Source organism: Geotrypetes seraphini, chromosome 3, assembly GCF_902459505.1.
Source record: "Geotrypetes seraphini chromosome 3, aGeoSer1.1, whole genome shotgun sequence".
Taxonomy (NCBI): domain Eukaryota; kingdom Metazoa; phylum Chordata; class Amphibia; order Gymnophiona; family Dermophiidae; genus Geotrypetes; species Geotrypetes seraphini.
Genome location: NC_047086.1, coordinates 367,393,873 through 367,418,117, shown reverse-complemented (window position 1 = coordinate 367,418,117; position 24,245 = coordinate 367,393,873). Strand labels below are relative to the sequence as shown.

General features: G+C 43.4%; 1 protein-coding gene across 1 annotated transcript in view; it reads right to left on the bottom strand.

Moving 5' to 3' along the window:
- Positions 1-24,245, bottom strand: part of MAL (mal, T cell differentiation protein) — a 71,041-nt gene that overhangs the window by 31,300 nt on the left and 15,496 nt on the right. The gene's annotated exons all lie outside the window — the stretch shown is intronic.

Sequence of the window (24,245 nt, the reverse complement as noted above, 5' to 3'; positions counted from 1 at the left end):
AAACAGCATTTCAAAATTTCTGAATTTTGGGACATAACCAAAAAGCATGACCCAATGTATTATCCTTTTTTTTTTTTTTTTACATTTTATGCATAGTCTTGTCTCTCTCTATAATAAGTGCAAGAAATTGAGGAAATGCCTAATTGAAGAGCCTTTTCTATTATTACCTCACTAATTTCCACTCCCGATTCCTCAGTCCACTTATCTGCAATCCATTTATAGCTCATATGTGGATATACAAAATCAAGGGTTTTTTTAAAGTATGAAATTGAGTTTGTTTATATATTTAAAAAATTTGTAGCTGCTTCAACCTAAGTAGTTCACAAAGTACGTACCCAATCTTCAAAACAATACAAGTCAAATCATTTACATAAATCTAAAAAAATTTGCCAATTTAAATAAATAATTTTTTATTTTTTTTTTTTAAACCTGGACAAATAGAGTCGTCTTTAACATCTTAAATTGCTGGATGTTAGAAAGCAGCCTGAGTGTTCCTGTCAGGTTGTTCTATAACAGAACTCCTGCTACTGAAATGATTTAAGCCTTTATTTTCACATAATGCACGCTTACTATCTGTAGGACAGTGTATCGCAAACTGTGTGTTATGGCACACCAGTGTTCCCCGGCACACTGGGGAAGAGGAGAGATGCCGGCACCGGCTGACTGTCTACAGGACATGCTTCAGCAATCTCCCGACGCTGGCACCTCTTCTCTCTGCTGGCCCTTCTTTCCAGCACAGGTCCTTCTCTCGGCACAAGGTCCATTTGAAGGGCGGCGCGCAGACATCACACATGTGCATGGCATCATCACGCCAATGCCAGCTCCTTTCCGGGTGTCTCGAGCCGGGGACCCTAGGTTTAGTGTGCCCCGCCTCGAAAAACTTTGCGAGACACTGATCCAGGAGGTTGATACACTTTCAGTACTTGAGTCCGATACCAGGGGATCCCAAAATGAATCCCTTTAAAGATCAGTAGGAGAATTTTATAGACAATGCGCTATTGTACCGGTAACCAAGGAAGCTTTTTCAACAATGGGGTCACATGATCAAATCTACTTCCTCCACAGATTAACCGTGCTGCTCCATTTTGAGCAACCTGTAAAGCTCTACATCTCACAGATGCTATTCCCAGATATAACGAGTTCCAGTAATCCAATTTCTGTAACCCCCCCTCTTTTACTAAGGTGCGCTATGCTTTTTAGCACGCAGTAAATATTAGAGTGCACTAAATGCTAATGCGTGCATGTTATCCTATGGACACTTTAGCGGTTAGCGCACGCTTTGATTTAGCGTGCGCTAAACGCGCGCTAAAATGCTTAGCGCACCTTAGTATAAGAGGGCCTAAAATAACAGAACCGCTATTCGAAAGTCATAGCTTGACAACATTGGTTTTAATCTACTTGGCGTCCGCATTTGGAAAAAATGTAGATTTAATCATCGCCAGTATCTTTTCTTTTCATGCTCAGTTGTAGAATCCAACCAAACACCCACGATTTTAAACTGCTTATGTATTGACATCTGTATGTTACTAATTTCAATACATTGAGGCCATTTAGGATCTTCCTCTTTCCCAATTAATTTAATCATGTATAACTGATGGACAGACTGGATGGACCATCATTTACTATGTTACTTCAGTTCTAAATGTCAGTTCTTGCCATCTTGTAGCATGGCCACCAAGTTACCCAGTTCCTGGAGAGAGACTTTATGGCCAGCCCTGGTTTTAAACTTTCAGCCCAAAGCAGTGAGGTATTTGTACCCATGATTCTATCCTTTGAAGTAAGTGCTACGGGTCCCTGCATACACTGGTAGGGGCACTTGGCCCTTTTGTCAGCTGAGAGCAGAGGTAAGCAGCAAGAATCTGAAAATCTACAAGTTCTGTGTTACATACAAATCTGACTTAAGAGCAGTTTATAAAACGTAACTCATTCTTAACCCCGGGGACTGCCTGTAGCAATTTTTTTTAAAAATGGAGCTTTAAGTAATCAGTGACTTTGAGCGACCCCAGGATGGGCTTTAAAACATTCTTATAAATTATTTTCTGATCATGCGCAATCAAATTCATGGGAAAAATTTAAATTCACACAGTTTTTCTGGATTGTGTCAATGTTTCAGTTTTCATGCTTGACGTTTATGGGCAGGCTTAGGTTTGAGGGATTTACACATATTATTTGTAGTTAATGAACTGTATAATTACAATAGTACCCTACTCAAATTACAAATTCCATCTCAACATTGAATTACTTATTAACTTCCTGGTACTAGAAAAACGTAGCACAATTCCATAGGTATCATTTCAATGTGCATGGCCAGTTAGCTATTACCTTTGCAAGTAACCATTTTTTAAATTGTGTGTGTTAATTATGTAACTGACTGGAGTGGGATGGGGGGGCTGCACATCAGGCGTACGATATGAGCAGTTCCTGATTGATCCTTGTTAAGGTTGCCAGATTTTCCATTTGGAAAATTCAGACCCCCCCCCCTAGACACGCCCCCAGGCCCGCCCATCTCCTCCACCCATCTCCTCCTTGTCGGCATCTTGCGGCACACCTGGAAACTGCCACAGCACGCAGTTTGCGATGCACTGAAGTAGGATAATAGTTACTAGGGATGAGCAGCCAGAAATTTCATTTTGCTTTTTGCCTTTTTTTTTTTTATTTTTTTTCATTTCAGAACAAACTAATAATCCCCCTAATGCTATGAAAAGTGTTGAAAACAACGCATGCAGATTTGGGCAGGTACCCGATTTGCATGCACAATTTAATTGAATAGCAAGCTATTTAGCAATTACAAGTTACATGTGTAAATTTAGGCGCTGGGTCCACGCCTAAATTTTACATGTGAGTCAAAAAAGGGGGTGTAGAAATGGGCAGGTCATGGTCAGATCAGGGCCATTGCTTAAACTTTTTATTTTATCTATTTTTAGACCGCCTATTAACAGTCTAAGGGCTCCATTTACTAAGGTGCGCTAGCGTTTTTAGTGCACGCAAAAGATTAGCACGCGCTATAGCGTGCACTAGCTGAAAAATTACCGCCTGCTTAAAAGGAGGCGGTAGTGGCTAGCATAGTAAATGATGGCAGATAAAGACCTGAATGGTCCATCCAGTCTGTCCATAGATTATACTCATTAAAAAATACATGATTAGATTAACTTGTTTCTTCTTTGATATTTCTGGGCCGTAGAATGGTATTGTCCTAGGTTCCAAATGCTGAAATCTCTGTCCAAGCTCACTCCAGCCTATCCAACCATCCCATTGTTTGTAGGATATCTACCATAAAGTCTGGCCAGTAACATCCTCATGTTCCACATTAGTGGAGTTCCCGTTGATGCCCACCCCAGCCCATCCTATACCGAATCACCATATATGGGACACAGACCGTGCAGGTCTGTCCAATATCGGCCTTAGTTCTTTAATTTTCTAATTAGAGATCTTCTATTTTTATCTCACGCTTTTTTAAAATTCCATCACTGTTTTCCTCTCCACAACTTCCCTCCGGAGGGCATTCCAGGCATCTCCGTAAAGAAGAATTTCCTAACATTGCTCCTAAATCTTCCTCCCTATAACTTCAAATTATGCCCTCTAGTTTACCATTTTTTCTTCTCTGGAAAAGATTTGGTTCTATATTAATTACATTACATTACATTACATTAGGGATTTCTATTCCGCCATTACCTTGCGGTTCAAGGCGGATTACAAAAGGTTAGTTTAAAAAAAAACAGAGTTACAATGATTAGCTAGAGAGGTAAGTTGTAGATCTTATAAACATTTAGCAGGTTGTTGAGGGTGAGGTGGTTTGTAAAAGAGTTAATAGGTGGTCATAGTGGGAGTTCTTTTGTTATTATTAGTGCAGTAGTGGGTAGATCAAGTGTCAGTTTTAGAGTTAATAAGCGGTCGTGATGTTATTGCTGCTTCAGGAATTTCTTGAAAAGTGTGGTTTTTATTTCTTTTCTGAACGTCCTATAGTCTGGGGTGGTCATCAAGAGGTTGGAGATCTGGTTGTCCAGCCTTGCGGCTTGGGTGGCTAGGAGGCCGTCGTGTAGTTTTGTTCTTTTTACTTCCTTGATTGGGGGGGGTATGAATGGGGCGTGCGTTTTTCTTTGTCTTGTAGTGGGTGCTTGTATGAGGCGATTGTTCAAGTATGATGGACTGTCTCCGTGTAGTGTTTTGAATAGTATGCAGTAGAATTTGAATTGGATTCTTTCTTGGATTGGAAGCCAATGTGAGTTGATGAAGGCTTCAGTGATGTGGTCATGTTTTTTCAATGAGTAGATGAGTCTCAAAGCTGTATTTTGGATCGTTTGGAGTTGTCTAATCGTAGTTGCAGGGCAAGGAAGGAAGAGGATGTTGCAGTAGTCCAATATCCCTAGTATTAGGGATTGTACTATAAGTTGGAATTGTGTTCTTTCAAAGAATTTTCGGACTTGTCTCAGATTTCTCATGATTGCGAATGATTTCTGAATTGTTTTATTTATTTGCGGTTGCATAGTGCAGCATCTGTCTATGGTCATGCCAAGTAGTTTTATGGTGGTTTGGATGGGATATTTGATTGTGTTTATGTCTAAGTTGGTTGTGGTTTGGATCTTGTCATTTTCGAGAAGGATGAATTTGGTTTTGTCTTGGTTGAGTTTAAGTTTGTGATTTTTCATCCAGTTTGTGACTGTTTCAAGTGTTTGGTGAAGTTTGTCTGTCATGGTAGGTTTAGAGTGATCGTATGGGATGAGGATGGTGATGTCATCAGCATAACTATAGGTGGTTATGCCCATATTGTCCAGATGCGTTCCTAGAGAAGCAGTGTAGAGATTGAAGAGGGTGGGGGATAGTGGAGATCCTTGTGGTACGCCGCAGGGGTTTGACCAGGATTCTGACTTTTCTTTGTTTGATTTTACGCTGTAGGTTCTGAGTTTTAGGAATCCTTCAAACCAAGAGTATACTTTATCTGAGATGCCTATTGCGTCTAAGATCTGTAGAAGGATGTTGTGATCCACTAAGTCGAATGCCGCAGTTAAGTCCAGTTGTATGAGAAGCATTTTTTTCCCTGTGCTAAGGTGTTGTCTGACGGTATCCATAAGGGAGCCTAGTAGTGTCTCTGTACTGAAGTTTGTTCTGAAGCCTGATTGCATGGGGTGGAGTAGGTTGTGGTCCTCTATGTAATTGGTGAGGAGTTTGGCTACTAGGCCTTCTATAATTTTGACATATAGCGGAATTGAGGCTATAGGTCTAAAGTTAGATGGGTGGTTTTGTGGTGCTTTTGGGTCTTTTGCCATTCAAGTATTTAAATGTCTGTATTATATCTCCCCAGAGTATACATATTTAGGTCTTCCAGTCTCTTCTCATATTTCTTTTGTTTCAAACCCCTTACCATTTTTGTCACCTTCCTCTGGACCGCTTCAAGTCTTTTTATATCCTTCACCAGATATGATCTCCAAAACTGAACACAATACTCCAAGTGCGGCCTCACCAACGACCTATACAGGGGCACCAACAACTCCCTTCTTCTGCTGGTTACTCCTCTTTCTATACAGCCTAGCATCCTTCTGGCTACTGCCACCACCTTATCACACTGTTTAGATGCCTTTAGATCCTCAGACACACATACCCCAAGGGCCCTCGCTCCATCAGTGCTTATCAGTCTCACACCTCCCAGCACATACAGTTCCCTCGGATTTCTACCCCCAAATGCATCACTTCTTCACATTGAATTTTAGTTGCCAAACACTAGACCATTCTTCTAACTTTTGCAGATCCTTTATCATGTTTTCCACTCACTCCGGGGTGTCCATTCTGTTACAAATCTTGGCATCATCCACAAAAAGACTAACCTTAGCTTCTAACCTTTCAGCAATGTCGCTCACAAACATATTGAACAGAATCGACCCCAGCAGCAATCCTTGAGGCGCTCCATTACTCACCTGACCCGCCCCTGAGCGAATTCCATTTACCACCACCCTCTGGCGTCTGTCCGTCAACCAGTTTCTAATCCAGTTCACCACTTTGGGCCCTAACTATCTGTGTATCAGTATATCAGAGGGTTTCTGCAACTGGATATGCTTCTCCCATAGAAATACACTGGGATTTTTGGAGGGGGAGGAAGGGGTAACATTTCTGGAATTTCTGGTCTGACCCCATATTTTAACTAAAATGTCTTTTCCCTCCAAAACTCCTCCAAAACCTACTATACCCACGTGTCTACCACCCCAATAGTTCTTATGGCTGCAGGTGGCACCTTTATGGCAGTATAGTAGGATTTTGGTGGGCTCACACTTTCTACCATAAATATAGTGGTTAGAGCCTGGGTCCTCCTCTCTATGGCTCACTAGCCCACCTACCAGGCTATTTAGACACCTGTGTGATACTCTACTAGGATTTTCCATACCAGGTGCTGCTGTTCTTGAGAAAGGTATGTACTGTTTCATTCAGATTTTTTGGGGGGTGGGAGGATGTCAGTGACCACTGGGGGAGTGTGTGTGTGTGGGGGGGGTCATTACTTAATCCTGCCAGTGATCATCTGGTCAGTTTGAGTATCTTTTTAGCACTTAGATGCCTTTAAAACAGGCCTAGCTCTGGATGTCTAAGTTCTGTCCTGAATGTCATGGGAAAAGTTCAATTATTACTACAAGATGTCTGTCAAGTGGTCATTCTGGTAACTTCAGTCTCCTAGTACCCGCTGGTTACCAGACAACTTGGGTTTGAGCTTACTGCGGATTAGGGAGGTAGGTGCCAGTGTGCCCCTGCCCTTGATTTCTAAACCTCTTCCGATAGCCCTCTGGTGACAAGCCTAGACAGTCGTTGATGACTGCCTTCACCTCCTGATAATCCAGAGTCTTGGTCCCATCCAGTGCACGGTAAGCAGCCTGTGCTTCACCAGTCAGATATGGGACTAGATGATTGGCCCATGGTCAGCTGACCAATGGGCTACTGTGGGAAGTCTCTCAAACGTACTTAAGTATGCCTCTGGATCATCTCCGGGACCCATTTTCGTTAGCACAAGGATCTTAGTTCACTCTTTGGATCCAGGCTGTGACAAATCCTGTACCTTGTCTTGTTCAGTTGGTCTGTGAGCTAATGCTTGCTGAACCCTGTCTGCAAGGTGACTCAACTCCTGGACTTTAAGTTCTATAGGATAGGCTTTTGCCACTGACACATTTGGTTGAACATTTGCGCAAAGCACTGTTCCATAGCCTCTTGTTGGCTTTGTAACCACTGTAATCTGACTTCAGAGGCCATGCTGTGTTATCAAGGAGTTCTGTTGTGTTCATCTGTACAGTATATTTAATATATTGGTGGGGGGGAGATGCGTGTGTGTGCAATTTTCAAATAAAATTATGTCAACCACAGACCACGGGGCATGTCTGTGTTGGTCTGTAGGTGGTTTTTCTGATCTCACAAATTCTTGAGTGGTCACACGGTCTCTTTTGGTCACCAACAGACACTTGGGTCCCCACAGACCTGCTGGTCACCAGACAATTTGGGATTAAGCTTACTGGGTGCTAGGCATGTGCCAGCAAGCATTCCTCCAATGGTTGCTGTTTCCAGGAACTTTCCCTTGCTGTTCTTTCTGGACTCCAGGTCTTGTATGCAAGCTCTTATTTCTCTCGGGGTGAGATCTTGACTCAACATGCAAATGAGTTTGCTTTGCTTGGTATGCTGGGAAGAGCCTATACCCAGCAGGTTTTAGCATAGGGCTTTTCTATGCAGCTTTCTCTCAGAGGTGATTGAAATGATAGCAAATTAGCAACTCCACCCCATCACGCCCAAACCCTGCACATACCACACTTCCAACATGCACCCCTTGAATTTTGGAGGCACAGTGACTAGGAAGCCTAGCAAGACATCCAGAAAGTCGGTATTGAAAATCGGCACTTGGATGTTTTGGTGATTAAGATGTCCAAGAGCTGGTTTATGCCCTTTTGTGGACGTCTGCATTTTTTGAAAATGAGCCCCATGTTCTCAAAGAATAAAAAGGGATTACAATCAAAAAGTTTATTGTGGTTGGTCTTTCCATATCCTGTCTTTCACTATTTCACTATTTTCTTGCCTGGCGTTTGACCATAAATAAGGGCAGATGAATGCTGCCCTATGAGTTCTCCCCTTAAGCAAATGAAATAACTCTATATCACAACGTTTATTGTTTCAGTTTGGCTGATGCAATTTAAGGTGGTTAGATACCGCGATCTTGACAATTGTTGAAAAACCAGAAAGTCTGGCAGAGCATGTTTTTTTTGGAGGCTGTGTGCAAACAGTTCTGGGTAAAAGGTATTGTTTCCACATATGATTTGTTCCAGATCTAATCATGTGGAGTTTGCAACCTGACATTTACAAAACAAAAAAAAAAAATGTCGCATAAAGGGTTTTCCACACTGTTGACTGAAATTGCTGCAGTGCTAAAGTGTTTCTTCTCCTAGAATCAAAAACATGCATAAAATATAAGCATACGGGGTAAATGATTTGGACTAATTTTTGTACAGAAGATCCCTTATTCCAGCCTGGCCCATCCTTACCACGCATTCTCTCCCTCTCCTTCACCGCTCCTTTTCCCTTCCTTTCAAGTGCACACTATACATTCTCTTCTCCCAGATCATGTCATTTCTTCCTCACCCTTATTCGTGTAATCTCTTTTTTCCTTTCCCCGCCTTTGTATCCTATTTTACCCTTGCTTTTTACTCCCTATGCATAGCTGGACTTGTGTTTGTGGGTACTGTGCTGGTAACCCCTGCCCCCACCCCATATCTGTTCCACTTCCCATTTTAAATGTCTCCCTTTCCTACTTTGTCCTGACCTGACTTGCTCCTTTCTGTCTCCTACTATTCCCCTCCCCATTAGGTTCTCCCTCACCCCTCCCAAATCAGTGTCCCTCCCCTGCGAAATAGGCTCACCCATTTGTCATCCCTCCATGTTTCGATGACATGTACTTTGCCAGTGGGCACGTGCGTGGTTGGAGATTGGGTGGGGCAAGCAAATACACCCTTAAATTATAGTATTCTCTCATTTATGCATGTTCTGGCTAACATCTAGTGGTGGGCATTTGCACCAGCCCTAGGGTAATTATTCACTCCTTAAATGTAGGCATGTTTTTTTGCACTTGTGTTTTTAGTCTGTAAAAAAAAAAAAAAAAAGTAGGCACCTTTACAACTTTCCTATTTTCTAGTATCTCACCTTCCCCTCCAGTTCTGCCCCATGCCCATCTCTCCCTATTTTTCATTCCCTTTTTCCCCTATTGCCCTTTTTCCCCTATTCTCTCTCCTGCACCCCCACATCCATGTTCAAGTTGGGTAAACATCTCCTCATACAACAACCCTCTACCCCCATGATCTGACAATTATTCCTTGTATCTTTCAATATGATTTTCCCTTCTGGCACACTAACAAAGGCACATTAAACTGCCTGCATCGTCCCCGGAGTAGACTCTGCCTCACCCTACCCCTTTGATGTAACTTCCTGTTTCCACGGGGGTGAAGTAAAGAGAAGAACTCTGGGGCCAATGTAGGCAACTCAATGTGAGAAGCTGCCACTTTTTAGTGCTCTGAAGAGGAAAATTACATTGAAAGGTACACAGGGGCACAGGGAGTCGGGAAGAGAGAGAGAGTAGGTCAGGACAGCTGCCACTGGAGGCTTGCACATGGCTGAACGCTGCTCTGCAGCTTAGCTGCTGCCTTAGTGATTGACACATCAGGGACTGATGGGGAGCAGGTTAAAAAAAAAAGGTGCTGATACGCTATACTGGTGCGTCCCAGCACAAACAAAGCCTTGGATATAGTTATACTAAACTGAACTAAACTAAACCTTAGGTTTATATACCGCATTTTCTCTATAAACACGGCACGGCACGGTTTACAGAAAATTAAAAAGAATACAATAGGAATAGGGAGGGAAGCGAAGATCACAATTTTGAAAAAAGCTAAGTTTTCAGATGTTTTCAGAATAGTTAGAGAGAGCCCAGATCACGCAACTGGACAGGAAAATTATTCCAGAGCTCAGTAATTTTGAAAAGAAGAAACTTCACTAATTTTCCAGTATAGATGACACCTTTCAGCGTAGGAAAAGGAAATTTAAGTTTTTGAGTAGGTCTGGTAATCTCAGATCTTGTAGAATTCCAAAATAGAGGAAGGAAGGAAGGAAAGATGCCATGCAAGATCTTAAACGTAAATCAACTAACAAACACATGGATCATAATCCAAATTATCCAACCCACAAAAATATCATCAATCAAAAAAGAAAAAAAGGGGGTATGAAGGATAATTAATACAAAAAATTATTTTAATTTTTATTTAGTACCTAACTTCCTATCTATAAAAACTATTATTACTAATAACCCACATATGAGAACTTATTCTGAGCACACACTTTTTACCCCAATATAAATAGATTAAACGTTTTAATTTAAATTTAAGAGGCTGGAGTATGATAAAGAATGCATAATTCTCAGTAAAGAGACCTCTTATAACTTAGATGTTATTTCAAGTCTTCATCCTGAATGCATATGATGTAATCGTTTACTTCAAACCTCCTTCCTACCTCAAAAAGATTTATTTGATCTTGGCTGGGAAGCTACTAAGATAAGTGTTGCTGTTCTCTTCTCTCTCTTTTTTTGGCACATTATATTATATACTTTTGATAAATTCATTAAGTTATTTTAGTCAACAGAATCAATCATTGCACCCTTAGTTAAGTTAATTGATAGTTTCTATTTAAATAAATTTATTAATTTAAATAAATAAATAAAATCTTTTTGAGGTAGGAAGGAGGTTTGAAGTAAATGATTACATCATATGCATTCAGGATGAAGACTTGAAATAACATCTAAGTTATAAGAGGTCTCTTTACTGAGAATTATGCATTCTTTATGATACTCTAGCCTCTTAAATTTAAATTAAAACATTTAATCTATTTATATTGGGGTAAAAGTGTGTGCTCAGAATAAGTTCTCATATGTGGGTTATTAGTAATAATAGTTTTTATAAATTTTTTGTATTAATTATCCTTCATACCCCCTTTTTTTCTTTTTTGATAGATCTTAAATGTAAAGCAGGCACATTCGAAATAGACTCTAGAAATAATTGAGAGCCAATGAAGTTTTAGCATAAGTGGAGAAACATGACTGAATTTACTTTTTTCAAAGGTCAGCCTAGCTGCAGTATTCTGGATCAACTGAAGTCTTTGAAGATTTTTCTTAGTCAGGCTTAAGAAGACCGCATTACAATAATCCAACTTCGAAAGAATGATTGATTGTACAAGAACAGAAAAATGTTGTTGGTGGAAGTAGGATCTTATTTTCCTCAACATATGGAGACTAAAAAAAAATTTTTCACCAGAGAATTAAGATGGTCATTGGAAGAAAGTATTGAATCTATACTTGAGAATTCAATCGGTAGTGAAGATCCTGAAGGCAGTAGAATAGACAACCGTAGCTATCTAATTTTGGGCCAAGCCAGAGTAATTCAGAAAGAACAGGGTGCAAGAAAAAGAGATGGAGAATCCTTATCGTATGTTAAATTTAATATTACAGTGACAGAATTGCAGGATTTATAGGGTAAAGAAGTGGGGCTGTGGGTTAATCTGGAAAAAGAGAATGCAAGATCTGTTTAAATTGGAATGATCTACAGGCCTCCTTCACAGGCAGAAAAAGAGGATAGCGATTTTATTGAAAACATTCAGAATATACTGTAGCTAGGAAAGGGAAATAATACTACGGAGAGGGAAGGAGAGGCCGAGGGGAGGAAGGCAGAGCAGGCAGGAGGAACCGGGGTCGCGGCGAGAGGTAGCTCCGCCCACCCCCACCGCATCACAGGTCGCGTCGGCGCCCGGGCTCCCCTTTAAGAAGAAGGGAGCCAACGGCGCCCAGCCGTTCGGCGCGCGGCGAAGGCCAGAAACGCTAAATAATTCAATTATTTTCTCTTTTTCCTTTTCTCTTTCCCTTTCTCTTACCCACAGCAGGAGCACACCAGCACTACACAAGAGCGATGGAAGACCCAGGATCCCAGAGGTACTTTCCGGTATACTGCACAGAATGCAATATGTATGACTACCTCCCTTTGGGAAGGCGGGAGTACATATGCAGTCGGTGTCAGGAACTGGAAAGCCTGAGGATGGAGGTCGGCAGATTGAGGGTCAGGGTACAGGAACTAGAGGGACTGGAGGAACTGCGCACCACAGAGGAGACGAGCTGGTCTACCCAGATCACAGACGGAGAAGGCCCCATTGTGGACCAGGTGAGGGACCTCGAGAGATTCATCGAGGAGGCCTATAGGACGGTGGAGGAACGGGAGCAGCAGCAGCACAGACGGATGTCGGCAGACAAGACCCAGGATCCACAAGGCGACACCGGGGAAGGACCTAGCGGAGGGACCACGCAAGAGGAGGAGACCACAACTCACCAGGACCCAGAGGGAGAGACACCACACTATACCGAGGACACGGACCTGAGGCAGAGGAGGTTGCTGAGGAAAGGGAAGTCTGCTATTGTGGTGGGAGACTCGATCTTGAGAGAGGTAGACAGTCACGTAGCTGGAGGAAGGGAGGACCGGCTAGAGACTTGTCTGCCAGGGGCCAAGACACGAGACATCACTGATAGGATCGAGAGGATCCTGGACGGAGCAGAGACAGAGGAGACTGCGGTAATAATCCACGTCGGAACAAACGATGTGAGCCGGAGGAACTTCAGCATGGACGCACTGACTGACCAGTTCAGGGTCCTGGGACGAAAGCTGAAGCGGAGCACACGGAGGATAGCATTCTCGGAGATCCTGCCTGTACCGAGAGCAGATGCGAAGAGGCAGGCAGACCTCCAAGCTGTAAATGCATGGTTGAGGAGATGGTGCCAGGAGGAGGGTTTCCGCTTTGTGAGGAACTGGACGTCCTTCTGGGGAAAGAGCAAGCTCTACCGGCGGGACGGCCTGCACCTGAGCACAGCGGGAACCAGACTACTGGCAGCCAATGTGAGGAAGGAGATCGAGAGGGCTTTAAACTGAGGAGAGGGGGAAAGCCGACAGCTGATCTGATGTTGACGCTTCGGACAACAGTATCCAGAACAGATGCTGAACGGGCTGACTGCAGGAAGGAAACAGAGGGACCGGAAGACCTCAAAATCAGACAGCGAGGGACACATCAGGTAAAGGGAGCTTGCTGGGAGAAGACTAAGGGGCATGGGGACACAGAGGGACTGAGTGGCATGAAGGCGAAAGCCGAGGGTAACATGGAGGTACCACAAGGCGAGGGGGATCAAACAGAGGCTCAAGGGATGATAGCCCAGGATGGGGCCGGTAGGGCTAGAAATCCCAGAGGAAAAGCGGGAAAGTGGGGTGGCAGAAATGTGGGGGAGCTGAAACCTAAGAGGGTAAAGGCTGAGGGCAAAGCAGAAGCACAGAGAGCGGGAAAACTGCCAGAAATCCAAGGGCAAGTGGCCCAGGTAAATGCAGAGGTGGAAGAAAAACGACGGGACCTGCGGTGCCTATACACAAATGCTAGAAGCTTCACGGCCAAGATGGGTGAACTAGAAGTCATGGCCAAGGGGGAGGACCTGGATATAATTGGAATTGTAGAAACCTGGTGGACAGAGGAAAATCAATGGGATGTAGCGCTGCCAGGGTACAAGCTCTATAGGAGGGACAGGACCCACAAAAAGGGGGGAGGCATAGCACTATATATAAAGGACACTATCCACTCAGTCGGGATGGATATGGCAACGAAGGCAGAGGGGCTGGAATCGCTATGGGTCAAATTACCGGGAAACAAGGACGCGGGCATAAAACTGGGGCTGTACTATCGACCACCTGGTGCGCCAGAGGGAGTCGGACACGACTTGGAAGAGGAATTGAGACAGGAGTGCAGGACTGGAAGTGTAACAGTGATGGGGGACTTCAACTACCCAGGGATAGACTGGAGTACGGGTCACTCCAACTGCACTAGGGAGACAGGATTTGTAGAAGCTGTGAAGGACTGCTTTATGGAGCAACTAGTCAAAGAACCGATGCGAGGGGGTACTACTCTTGACCTCATCCTAAACGGATTAGGGGGGCCTGCAAGAGGGGCAGAAGTGGGAGGACCACTAGGCAACAGTGACCACAACACGATCAGATTCACATTAGAAAGAGGAACACCCATAGTTAGGAGGACCGCAACAACTGCGCTGAACTTCAAGAAAGGGAACTATGTTGCTATGAGGGAAATGGTGGGGAGAAAGCTCAGAAACATCTTTAGGATGGAGACTGTGGAAAACACCTGGACCCTATTCAGGGACACCCTGCAAGAAGCACAGAGAATGTACGTCCCCAATTTCAGGAAAGGCTGCAAGAACAAGCGATCAAAAGACCCGGTTTGGATGTCAATAGAAGTAAAGAGGGCGATAAAGGACAAAAAAGTATCCTTCCGGAGATGGAAAAAGGATCCAACAGAGGAAAATCACCAGGCGCACAGGAAATGCCAAAAGGAATGCCACCGGGAGGTTAGAAAAGCAAAGGGGAAATACGAAGAGGGGCTGGCCAGGGAGGCGAAAAACTTCAAGGCATTCTTCAGTTACGTAAAGGGGAAGCGACCAGCGAGAGAGGAAGTGGGGCCGTTGGACGATGGGGACAGGAAGGGAGTGGTTAAGGAGGATAAAGAGGTAGCTGAGAGGTTGAACACGTTCTTCTCGTCGGTTTTCACGAGCGAAGACACATCTAATATACCGGACTCAGAAGAGCTCATGAGTGGGGAACAGGCTGAGAAACTAGAGCACATAGAGGTAAGTAAGGAGGATGCCCTCAAACAGATAGACAGGTTAAAATGTGGCAAATCACCGGGCCCGGACGGGATCCACCCAAGGGTTCTGAAGGAACTAAGACAGGAAATAGCGGGCACAATCCAGCATGTTTGCAACCTATCCTTGAAAACTGGTGAGGTACCAGAGGACTGGAAATTGGCAAATGTCACACCCATCTTCAAGAAGGGATCGAGGGGTGACCCCGGGAACTACAGGCCGGTGAGCCTAACTTCAATTATAGGGAAGATGGTGGAAGCTATGATCAAGGACGCCATTTGCGAGCACATCGAGAGGAATGGCCTACTGAGAACAAGCCAGCATGGATTCTGCAAGGGAAGGTCGTGCCTAACGAACCTTCTGTACTTCTTTGAGGGAATAAGCAGTCGGGTGGACAATGGGGAGCCCATAGACATCATTTACCTCGATTTTCAGAAGGCTTTCGACAAGGTGCCACATGAAAGGCTACTTAAGAAGCTGTGGAACCACGGGGTGGGAGGGGATGTGCACAGATGGATCAAGCACTGGTTGTCGGGTAGACTGCAGAGGGTTGGAGTAAAGGGTCAATTTTCTGACTGGCGGGGAGTCACAAGCGGTGTGCCACAGGGATCGGTGCTGGGGCCGTTGCTTTTTAACATATTCATAAATGACCTGGAAAAGGAGGCAAAGTGTGAGGTTATAAAATTCGCAGACGATACCAAACTGTGCGGCAGAGTTAGGACCAGGGAGGAGTGTGAGGACCTACAAAGGGACCTGGACAAGCTGGAAGACTGGGCAAACAAATGGCAAATGCGCTTCAACGTGGACAAATGCAAGGTCATGCATATAGGGAAAAAGAACCCGTTGTTCAGCTACAAATTGGGGGGGGTATTGTTGGGAGACAGCAGACTCGAGAGAGACTTGGGTGTGTTGGTGGATGCATCACTGAAGCCATCTGCACAGTGCGCAGCAGCCTCGAAAAAAGCCAACAGGATGCTGGGCATCATAAAGAAGGGCATAACAACCAGAACACGGGAAGTCATCATGCCATTGTATCGAGCGATGGTGCGTCCGCATCTGGAATACTGCGTTCAGTATTGGTCGCCACACCTCAAGAAGGACATGGCGGTACTTGAGAGAGTCCAAAGGAGAGCAACGAGAATGGTAAGAGGGCTGGAACACTGCTCATACGCCGAGAGGCTGGAAAGGCTGGGGCTCTTCTCCCTGGAGAAAAGGAGGCTCAGGGGAGATATGATAGAGACCTTCAAGATCATGAGGGGCATAGAGAGGGTGGATAGGGACAGATTCTTCAGACTAAAGGGGACAGCAAATACAAGGGGGCATTCTGAGAAACTGAAGGGAGATAGGTTCAAAACAAATGCAAGGAAGTTTTTTTTCACCCAGAGGGTCGTGGACACTTGGAATGCACTACCAGAGGAAGTGATCAAGCAGAGTACGGTCCAAGGATTCAAACAGGGATTGGACAGATTCCTGACGGATAAAGGGATCGTGGGATACTGAGGGAGGAGCTGGGATGTAACACAAGTATAGAATGTTAACCAGGTAATGAGTATAAACCAACCAGGTCGTGCATGTGCAAGACTGGAGGGCTAGGACTTCGATAGGAAGGCAGGACTTAAACGAGATACCAAGGTGGCAAGGGAGCCCCTTCTAGTGATTCAGACAGGTCGTGACCTGTTTGGGCCGCCGCGGGAGCGGACTGCTGGGCAGGATGGACCCATGGTCTGACCGGCAGAGGCACTGCTTATGTTCTTATGTTCTTACTACAGTAGGTGGTTTCAATGTGTTTGTTGATGGGGCAGTTGGTAATGTAACCCATGTGGAATGCGGCTAGACTGGACCTGGTGTTTATGAATGGGGAGTGTTTCTGATGTTATGGTGGGTGATCATCTGATTTAGACATGTTTTTGGAAGGAAAGTCCATAAACCATTATGAAGGAAGACATGTAGAAATCACTCTGTCTAATTTTGGGGATCCTGCCAGCTACTCGTGACCTGAAACAAGTGCTGGGTTTGATGGACTTTTGTTCAGAGAGGGAAAGGTATGAATGGAGGTGGTTAGATGGGCTGGGAGTATAAGTGATGGTATGAAAAAGTGATGGTAAGAAAAATGGGATGGTGTGTGGGAAGAGGTTGCGACAGTGTGTGAACAACCTGAAGTACTGGAGAATGAATGAGATCTAATCTAATCTAAACCTTAGGTTTGTATACCGCATCATCTCTACATTCGTAAAGCTCGACACGGTTAACAAGAGTTAGGGTAGAAAGGAACTCCAGAGGGGCAAAAGAGGAGAAGAGAATTAGAGGACTAAAATGATTAGAGAGGGAGGAGGAGTTACATTTTTGAGATGCGTTGAAAAAGGGAAGGGTATAAGAGGGAGTAAGAAAATGGGTCTCTGAAGGGGTTTAGTAAGAGTTTGAAAGTTGGTGAAAGAAGGGCAATAGGAGATAGAATGTTTTTACTGGGTAGCTGAAACTGTCTGGAAGGGAGAGGGTTTCTTATGCATAAAAGGCCATAATGTCTCATGCGGGAATTTCACTTTGGTTCTCCTCCCCCAAACCTAGTTTGCTCCCTGTTGCCACCCTAAATATTTCTGTCGAGAGATGACACTGCTTTGAGCTGAATGTGTTATAAATGTAAACCAACCAGAAAAAAAGAATTATTGAACTAAAAGCGACAGTGTTCTCAAAGTCAACGGATAGAAACCCACTGTTGTCGTTCACATGTATGTATCCCCTGCATCTAAGAAGGAATATTCCTTTTGCTCAGTTCCTTCGATATTGTAGAAATTGTGACACAAACTATGAAAATAAGGAGAAATCTAGGAGTCCACTGAATAAATTTCAAGACAATCCTCCTGATTTACTTTCCAGGGCTTGGAAAAGAGATTTAAGCAATCCACAAGATCAATTGCTACAATATCATGAACATCATTCTTCAGACTAGGATATCCTTCCATTTGTAAATAAGTTTAGCACTTTATCACCACGGATTGAACACTGCATTCAACCACATTTGACGTTATTGAAGTTGCATCCTTGTTTTGATGCAGTTAAGGATTTTGTTTGCTTATGATGATAATAATAATAATATAATCTGAGTGATAGACTATGTCCAAATCAACTGCATTCACCAATGGTGAAATTAAGAATATTGACACAGACAATGTAGCTTTTGCCCTAGGATGTTGGAAACGATTGAATACGGGCACCCTGTCTCAGATGTGTTATCAGTTGTTGTTCATGCTTATCAACTTGTGCGGTATACTTGATTCAGTGCCCCTGTGGGCTGATTTATATTGGACAGACCTCACGATCCTTGAAAGATCGCCTTACTGAGCATCGATCTTGATTTAATACAAGGCGGTTTGAGGAACCCCTGGTGGAGCATTGCTGTCGTCATAAGCATGAGTTTAGCTCCCTATGTTTGTGATTTTGGAGCAACTGGATGAGACTCAGGGCAATTTTAAGCGCCGTCTAAGGCAACATGAGCAAAGGTGGATTTATTATTTTGATACAGTCCAACCTAATGGTTTGAATATTCATGTGGAATGACCTGCTTTTTTCAGACAAGTTCAATGAATACAAAAGTTAAAAAAATAATCTTTTTAATTTCACTGCTGAAGCTGTGCTCATTACGAAGCAAAGGAGGAGCCATAAGGTTTCAAATCCTTGGCGTTCTCTGGGCTCTGCACCATTTTGGAAAGTACAACAGAGCAGTAGTGTTTCTTTGGAGAGCTACCCCTGATGCAGGTATAGGCAAACCGAGGAGTCCCTATCAGCTACTGGCTATCAAGTGGTTATTTGGCTGAAGATCTACAGTGAATTAATGGGATCTATTGATTTCAGCTAAGTTGGAAAATTCTCAAGTTTTGGGTCAGCTAATTGTGCAGTTTTGGATTCTTTTTCAGTGTGTTGTGTTGTATTCCTTGGAGTAGTTGAACACATTTGTGTTTATACACAAGAAGAAATATAGGTTTCTTTATATAGAGAGTGGAGTTTTTCTTTTTGATCTGGGAAGATTTTTTCTGACCAAATGGTGGAGATGTTGTAGCTCTATATCAGTGGTCTCAAACTCAAACCCTTTGCAGGGCCACAGTTTGGATTTGTAGGTACTTGGAGGGCCGCAAAAAAAAAAAAAAATAATAATAATAATATCTTATGAAAGAAATGACAACTTTGCATGAGGTAAGTACCTACAAATCCAAAATGTGGATTATCTGAAATCTGAAATTATCAGAAGCAATTAAGGAAAGATTTATAAACTAAGGTTTATAAATCTTTCCTTAATTGCTTCTGATAATTTCAGCTATACACAGCTGAAAGCTGTGCAACATGCAGAAAGTGAAAAACTATCAAAGTATCAACTGCAAGAGACAAGATTGTGGACCAACTATTTTGAGGCCCTTAGTATTATAAAGAACGATTCTTTATGGAAAACTTGTGCCTTCAGTGTCCGGCGGTCGCGTCCGCAACTGCCTTCAGCTCTCACCTCCTCCAGCATCGGACACATGCACAAGCTGCACTGCCTCCAATGGTTACCTTACGTTCTGGACATGACTTCCAGACACTTAAGGGGCAAGTTTTCCATAAAGAATCATTCTTTATAATACCGAGGGCCTTAAAATCGTACCTGGCAGGCCGCGAGTTTGAGACCACTGCTCTATATCTATCGGGCCGTTGAACTTCTCAGAGGTCTTTTTTCTCCACTGAGTATTTTTGTGCCTACTTGAGAATGATTTTAGAAGTGAAGGATTTATATTTATAAATGTAAACCCGGATGTTAATACTGGGGGGGAGGGGCAATAGCTCTATTACTTTATTACATTGAAACCGCTTCAACTTCATCATATTAAAGGAGTAATCTATGAACTGGAAGGGCTTCCTCCTAGTTCATCAAGGGCGGTTACTAATTTTAAAGCTTTGGAGGCTAATTTTGAGGATGAGATATCTATAATGATCTCTTTGTCTCAGCTGTGGAAGGTTTCACCTAAAGTTACCTCCAGGGTTGTCTCACAATGTTTAGTGACTAAGGGCTGTAGGACTTCATCGCAACAACATAAGGGTTTGAATAAACTGCTTCGATGTTGCTGATAAAACTATAATATAAGGCAATACTAGCCTGCATCATAAAGTGGAAAATTTAGAAAATACGATATAACAACCTGAGGGCTATTTTTTTCCCCTTTTAATAAAACGATTTCAGCTCATGAAAATATGGAAAAATTATTGCTTCGGAATTATGAAACTCCCACTTGAGCCCCTGCTTCAAGTCAGTGACTATAGTATTTATTGTAGATGTTGATAAACTGGCATTTTGGGCACCTTTTACTAAGGTGCGCTAGGGCTTTAACCTGCGGAATAGCGCACGCAACATTGCCCCGCGCGCTAGACCTTAATGCCAGCATTGAGCTGGCGTAAGTTCTAGAAGCGTAGCGCGCGGTAATTTCCTGCGTGCGCTAAAAACGCTAGCGCACCTTTGTAAAAGGAGCCCCTAGATATCAATCCATTCGGTCATTCATTCATTCACTTGCATCGTGCGTCATACCACTGTTTGCCAGAGGACATCATAGTGGTTTATTGAATTCAAGAGGGTTATTATCACGTTGAAAACAGACAAATGTGTTACAGGTTTACCAGATAGGGAGGGGCAAAAAGTAGGAGAACAATGAAATCCAGGACAATGAAACAGCGGCAGTACTGTGTACTCGTACGTAAGGGAGTGAGGGACAGAAGGCTGGCTGAGTCGGGCGTAAATTAGGCGCAATAAAAATCAGAAAATACGTGTGAAGAGAGCCATGTTTTTATGGCTGCCTTAAGGGCTCCTTTTACGAAGCCGCGTTAGCAGCTTTATCGCAGGTGACTTTAACCCCCGCGCTAGCTGAAAAACTACCGCCTGCTCAAGAGGGGCGCGGTAGCGGTTAGCGCGGCCGTCAGTTTAGCGCGTGCTATTACGTGCATTAAACCGCTAACGCGGCTTCGTAAAAGGAGCTCTAAATTTGTGGTAGGGGGCTCTAAACGAAGATTAAGAGGAAGAGTTCCATAAAATTGAGGTGAGTTTTTTTCAATAAGCATATGGGTGGAGTGAAGCTACAGTCGGGACAAGGAGTATATTGGGTGTGGCGCAGTGGTTAAAGCTACAGCCCCAGCACCCTGAGGTTGTGGGTTCAACCCATGCTGCTCCTTGTAACCCTGGGCAAGTCACTTAATCCCCCCCCCCCATTGGCCCGGGTACATTAGATAGATTGTGAACCCACCGGGACAGACAGGGAAAAATGCTTGAGTACCTGAATAAATTCATGTAAACCGTTCTGGGCTCCCTTGGGAGAATGGTATAGGAAAAAGAATAAATAAATAAAATCCTGATTTTACAATCTTGGAATATACACATTTAAAACTCAAAACGGCGCATATGGAAAGGAGCGTGGTTGGATGGAACTGGAGCAGGCCTAAAAAATAAACATGTATTCCCCATTTCGGAAAGGGAATGCATAATCTATGTTCAAAAAGCTCAGCGTCAGAACATAAGATAGCCTTAACGGGTCAGACCAATGGTCCATCTAGCCCAGTAGCCCATCTTCACGGTGTGCGATCCAGGTCGCAAGTACCTGGCAAGAATCCAAATAGTAGTAACATTCCATGCTACCAATCGCAAGGCAAGCAGTGGCTTCCCCCACGTCTCTCTCAACAGCAGACTATGGACTTTTCTTCCAGGAACATATCCAAACCTTTTTTTTTTTTTTTAACCAGCTTTGTTAACTGCTCTTACCACATCCTCTGGCAATGCATTCCAGAAGTTCACTATTCTCTGAGTGAAAAAATATTTCCTCCTATTGGCTTTAAAAGTATTTCCCTTTAACTTAAGCAGGATTTTCACCTGCTTCCCCATCTAGGTTACAGAAAGGTGCTTGTATTGAGTAATACAGCACAATAAGGATTAGGGCCATTGACCCCTTGATTCCTTAATAGTTTATGTTCCTCCTCATAAGCAAAACTGGCAAAGGGATAGTGAGCTCTGTGACAGTTTTAGGAGGAATTCATAGGTAAAATGGCTGACCGTAAACATATACTCATAAACATTACTGTCCAGGGCTTGGAAAAGAGCTTTTTGCAATCCACAAGATCAATTGCTACGTGAACCTCGCATGTATTGTTGCCACATATATGTTTAAATGCCCATCTTGCCCCACTGATATTTAAGACATGCATGGACCTAGAACGGATGCTCCTCCTGTTGAGGGGGCAATGTTTATCCACAATAATGATGGTCATGACGGAGTGCAATCAGCACTGACTCGTACGCTAGCTGTCGCAACCGTCTACTCATCTGCCTGCCTAGGTCAAGCCCATCTCCCATCTCCCTTGTTAGGCCTCCAATGCTGGTATTTTACCACAAAGGCTGTTTTTCTGGTGCAGGGCTCATTAGCATGGGCTCTTGCTATCGTCTACTATGCAGTAAAACCCTCCTTAGCTGCTTACCAAAGCTTTGTAAAAGCATCTCTATATTTCCAGCTCATTGGAGAAAGTTCAAGAGGTGGAAGACAGAGGAACATAAGAACATAAAATTTTCTGCTGCTGGGTCAGACTAGTGGTCCATCGTGCCCTGCAGTCCACTCATGCGACGGCCCTTAGGTCAAAGACCAGTGCCCTATTTGAGTCTAGCCTTTCTTGCGTATGTTCTGTTCCAGTAGGAACTTATCCAACCTTGTCTTGAATCCCTGATGGGCGCTTTCCCCTATAACAGCTTCCGGCGTCTTCTAGTTATACATGTCTCAAATGATCCTTGCAGCATTTTTCAGGAATTATGGGAGTTTTGTCATGGACTGCAGATTAACGCTTTCCTAGAACTCAACTGAAAAGAAAAATCATTTTTATTGCCAATGCCCTATTGCTGTTTCCTTCGGTTTCTTCTTTTTCATAAATTTCCTTGTATGTGTTTAATAAAGGGTCAAAACGTCTTTAATGCATCGGCCTCAGACCCACCACTCCACCGCCTAGCATAAATTTCAAGCGGGAAGAATTACATGGCTCTTCATCACTGGCCTCAACATTTTTGTCATTCTCAATTTTTACATTTTTGGCTTTTAAATATTTGCTTTTCAACATCAATAAATAAGTTTCATTCAATAAAAACTTTTAAGAACTTTTTTCAACTTTCATCAGTTCCTTTTCATAAGTTTTACTTTTATACTTAGCTTATGCGTAACTTCGGGAGGGAATAACCCGACATGTTTCGCTAAATGCGCTTTTTCAAGGGTCCTACTGGAGTCGGATGATAATAGCGGTTGTGGGGGGACCCTTGAAAAAGCGCATTTAGCGAAACATGTCGGGTTATTCCCTCTCGAAGTTATGCATAAGCTAAGTAAAAAAGTAAAACTTATGAAAAGGAAACGATGAAAGTTGAAAAAAGTTTTTAAAGTTTTATTGAATGAAACTTATTTATTGATGTTGAAAAGCAAATATTTAAAAGCCAAAAATTTTAAAAATTTGAGAATGGCAAAAATGTTGAGGCCAATGATGAAGAGCCATGTAATTCTTCCCGCTTGAAATTTATGCTAGGCGGTGGAGTGGTGGGTCTGAGGCCGATGCATTGAAGACTTTTTGATTCAGTACAAGTTTCTGAAGGGTGAGCTAAGGTGGAAGTACTGAAGATATTAGGGTTCTAAACATCAAGTTTTTGGAAGTAATAAAGGGTCAAGGCATAACATATATGTTCAAAGAGCCAAACCAGTTGAATAGTTTCTTCTAAGGAAAATTGTTCCTGTACTAAACAACGTCTGAATAATATGCTCTTGTTATATCTCTGGATATATGGGAGCACCATAAACACAGTAGTTTTCGGATTCATTGATAGGTATTCATTGCTTTAATTTTCTTAAGAGGTCAATATTCAAAGTGATTTAAAAGGGCAAGAAAGTCTTCTGACCGGTTAAATCACTTCTTCCTAATGACAGGATGTTTAAAAAAGAAAAAAAATTAGCTGGTATGTGCCTACCACTTTGATGAAGGCATCTACACCGAGGCATTGACTGGTGCCTACCGGCAAGGAGGCATACTTTGGATTTGGACATGGATTCAGTTAGGCCTTGGCATTTTAGGCCATGAAAACCCTAGCTTAATATACCAGGGCCTGAGGTGTATACTCCTACCGGTGCCTAAGTTGATTTAGGTGCTGGTAGGTGCGATAATACAAACACTGCCTAACCTTGATTGACATGTGGTAGGGACTGCTTTCCAGGCACTTACCAAGATAGGCATCATTTATAGAATCTGGCACTAAGGACCCCCATGCTAACCAATTAGCATGCAGCAATGCCCCAAGCACTTACTGATGAGTGCTGTTGCACACCCACTCTCCGCCTCTAGACACAGTGGCGTTGTAAGGGGAGGGTGAGGGGGGGCGGTCTCCCCTGGGCGCCATGTTGGTGGGGGCGCCGGCACTCCTTCTGCTCTCCACCCACCCCCCTCCGCCTCCTCCTACTTCTCCCCTTGCCGCACGTGCGCCCCCTTCCCT